This window comes from Vicia villosa, linkage group LG2, assembly GCF_029867415.1.
Source record: "Vicia villosa cultivar HV-30 ecotype Madison, WI linkage group LG2, Vvil1.0, whole genome shotgun sequence".
Lineage (NCBI taxonomy): Eukaryota > Viridiplantae > Streptophyta > Magnoliopsida > Fabales > Fabaceae > Vicia > Vicia villosa.
In genome coordinates this window covers 217474122-217478093 of record NC_081181.1, presented here as the reverse complement: position 1 = coordinate 217478093, position 3972 = coordinate 217474122, and positions in this window count along the sequence as shown.

Here is a 3972-nt window from a genome sequence, read left to right as displayed (position 1 = left end):
CTCTAATTAAACGGACGATTAAGGTTTTCAAACAACAAAACCTTGTATCATTCAAAATCATTTTCAATTGCTTTTACACCAGTACTGTAAAGTACTGGGCCTCTAATAGAGTGTAAGTCCCAAAAACCTTCTCTTCTTAGCTTGTTTTCAAAACTGTATTTTCAAAATCTTCTTTCTGTTTTCAAAACATTCTTCTGGTATTTGAAGGGCATTATTCCCGGTGAAACTCTTCAGATACCTATGTGACCTTTGTCCATCTTCACTTCTTCTGTTTTCAAAAACCATTAACTGTTTATCATATATTCAACTGTCATCAACAAAACAACAAAAATTACTGGTAAGGCTCTGTACATACTTCTTCAATGGCCTCCACTCCATCCAGGTTAGGCTTTACAAGCTTTCAATTTACAGTCTTTATTTAAATTACTGTCAAATATAAACTGTACATATATTTGTTTAGAACTACGTTTGAGTATAAACCTTAGGACAGTTAAACTATATATATATTATAGGAATATGGCCTAGGATTGAGAATGTCTTCCCGGTGAAGGCTCTTTCCTAATTAGAGATCTGTAGTTCAAACCCCCAAGATGAATTATTCCCGGTGAAACATCTTGGTAAAAACCTTAGAATCCAAATAATAGGACACATCCACCCAAAGAGGAATTATTCCCGGTGAAACCTCTTACCCATTTGCTTAGAGCCAAAATAAGTTCAAAACTACATAGCTTTCTCTTGTGCTATAACAAGGACCCTCGACTAGCCTCCTCTTGGGCTTTGTACAAGGACCCACAGGCTTCTTAAAAGCATTTCCAGCTTCCTCTTGAGCTTGTATACAAGGACCCATCAGGTTTCTTATAAACATAGGAACAGGTCTTTAGTCACCTTTTAGCCTACCCTGGTGAGTTTCTTCCAATTTAAACCAGACTTTAAACAAGCTAAGTTTTGTCTCAATTTTGCATTGAGTACACCTTTTGGAATGAGAGACATGGACAGTCTCTGTCACCCTTATCTTCATCAATCTTCCTTAGCAGAGTCTAGGATCCATGTTTGATCATCCTCAGCATTGAGTCAGCCTTCATCTTGGGCTTTAAACAAGAAGTCTCCACTAGATAATCTTTCTGCCATTCATTTTAATCCCCTGGAAAGGGTTAGCCTCCAACATCTGTCTAAAACAAAATCCCCTGGAAAGGGTTAGCCTCCAACATCTGTCTAAAATAAAATCCCTGGAAAGGGTTAGCTTCCACACATTCCTTCATTTTAATAAAATCCCCTGGAAAGGGTTAGCCTCCAACATCTGTCTAAAATGTCAAACCCCTGGAAAGGGTTAGCCTCCAAAGTCAATTAATAAAAAGTCAAAAAAATAAAGATTCATTTCTCTTAGGAGATAATTTCCCCAAAAGAGTCAAAACCCCTGGAAAGGGTCAGCCTCCAAAAACATGATAAAAGTCAGTCTTTTAATAGACAAATTCACCAGCTGAGTCAAAATCCCTGGAAAGGGTTAGCTTCCAAAGAAAAACAGTCTTTTTAATCTCCAGTAGAGTTAAAACCAACAAAAACAGTTAGCCTCAACCTTGGGCTTCATACAAGGCACCAAACAATAAAACTCCCCTGTCAAGAGTCAGCCTCAACCTTGGGCATTGTACAAGGCAGATAATAGAGTCTCCCCAGTGAGTTCTTCATCATTCAGTAGCCACAACCTTGGGCTTTGTACAAGGCAGATAAACCATACTTTCATGTGTCAAAGATTCCTAACACTTAGGATCTTTCCCCATATAGTCATCCATACTCAATTCATTTATTTAAGAGTCCGCCACAACCTTGGGCTTTGTACAAGGCAGAAAATAATGTTTTCCATAGCTAGAGTCAGCCACAACCTTGGGCTTTGTACAAGGCACATAAATAGAGTCTCCCTCAGTAGAGTCAGCCTCAATTCTGGGCTTTGTACAGAACACCAAATAAAATCCATCAAATAAACACTCTCCAAATAGAGTCAGCCTCAATTCTGGGCTTTGTACAGAACACTAAAATACCCTGTAATTAATCCTCAATGGAGTCATCTCCCAGAGTCAATAATATTAATTAATCAATCAAAAAGCCTCAAGCTTGGGCCTCATACAAGCCAGCTAAAATTCAAATCTTTTATACAGTAGATAGACATAGCTTATCTCTATAGAGAGATATTTTTACTGCTCTACCACATTCAAACAAACAAACATTTCAATTTCAATTTCAATCAAAGTCTCCCATTTAGGACTCTGAAAGACATGCTCTGGCACATCCCCAGACTTGTACACTTTCCCTAATTTGGACGAGCATCTTTCTTTCATTTAAGAGGCATCTGACTGGCATACTTGCACACACACAAGTAAGGTCCCCCTCTTGAATGAAATGAATTCAGTTATTCTGTCACTCTTTCAAAATGTTTGTGGTAGAATAGTACAAATACCTCTCTGTAGAGATGATTTCATGTCTCTTTACTGTAAACAGAGATTTAATTCCAAGCTTCAACCTTGAGCTTCAAGCAAGGCACCAAAAAAACAATTATTTTCCCTAGTTAGTTCCCCGAACTACATTAAGCTCTGACTTCCACTAGGGATATGTAGGCATGAGGTTCACAAGGAATCTCAGCGAGCTAATAAAATACCAAAAATAGTCAGTCTGTCTGTCTGTCTGTCTTTTCAAATCAAATCAATTCCTTCTCCTAACACAAAGGAGAAACTTTCCCAATCATTAGCAGCAAACACAATCACAATGACACAGAGAAGGTTCCTGTAGAGTACTACAGATATGTAGGGTGTTTAAACACTTCCCTATGTATAACCGACCTCCCGGACTCCAGAATTTCTAGTCTAGGTGAAATCCCCACACTTAGCAAACTCCTAGGGTTTAGTTGAGATCTTTTTTTCCCTTTCCTACTCGTAGGACAATAAGAAAGTTCGTGTGATATCGTAGGAAGAACTGAAATAAAATTCATCCCGCCACGGGCGCATTCTCCTTCCAAATTTCGCGTGAAGGGTCTAGCGTGCCGTCCTCCCAAGTGAAACGGGGAGGTAAAAGAAAACGACACCACAAATATTTATATTAAAATTTTAATTCGTTGTTCGTTCCGATTAAATCAATTAATCGCTATGGTCAATGATAATTTTAATTAAAATGATTATTTAATTAAAATGCAATTCAATTATATTTGATTAAATGGTTGCAATTATCTTATTGATTGTGATGATTAATCCTCCCTTGTTCTAAATTTAATTTGTTATTATTTGTAATCGTGTTAATCGGTTATGAGAGGTAACAGTATAAAAATACAAATTCATAAAATAGTAAAATACGTTAATTCATTATTAGTGATAATCGAATCAATCGATTTGAATTGGTAATGGTGCAAAACCTCTAATCTTTTGACTATGGTGATCGAACCTATTGATCATTGCGGTTAATTGTGCCAAATCAGGGTTGTACGCCCAGAACATCTAAAACAACTTCAAAACACTTTTCAAACATCTTTCAAACTTCAAGTTCAAACACAGATTTTTATCTACGACAGGCTATTCAAAGCCTTCAAACCTTCAAATCAAATTTCAAACCTTAAGGGCGTACAACCCGTCCCCCGAACTACGTTGACTCTGATTCTCCCTAAGGAGATACGTAGGCACTTGGCAACAAGGCGAGTCCCCCTCCCTAAAATCTCAATTTTTCCCCTATTCAATTCCTTAGCCATAAACCTTTATCTATGAATGTTAGCCTTTAGGAAAGGGTTGAGGGTGCCTAACACCTTCCCTCGACCTGAATATAGTATCTTACCCTGATCTCTATACTGCGTAGGGTTTCCTATTCGCCCTTCAGAATAGGTGGCGACTCTAAAAGCTAAATTTTTAGGCAGGTTGCTACAGCTGGCGACTCTGCTGGGGAGACTATAACGGTGAATTACTATGCTCCTATAGGCTTTAGGCTTTGGCAGGGTTTAGG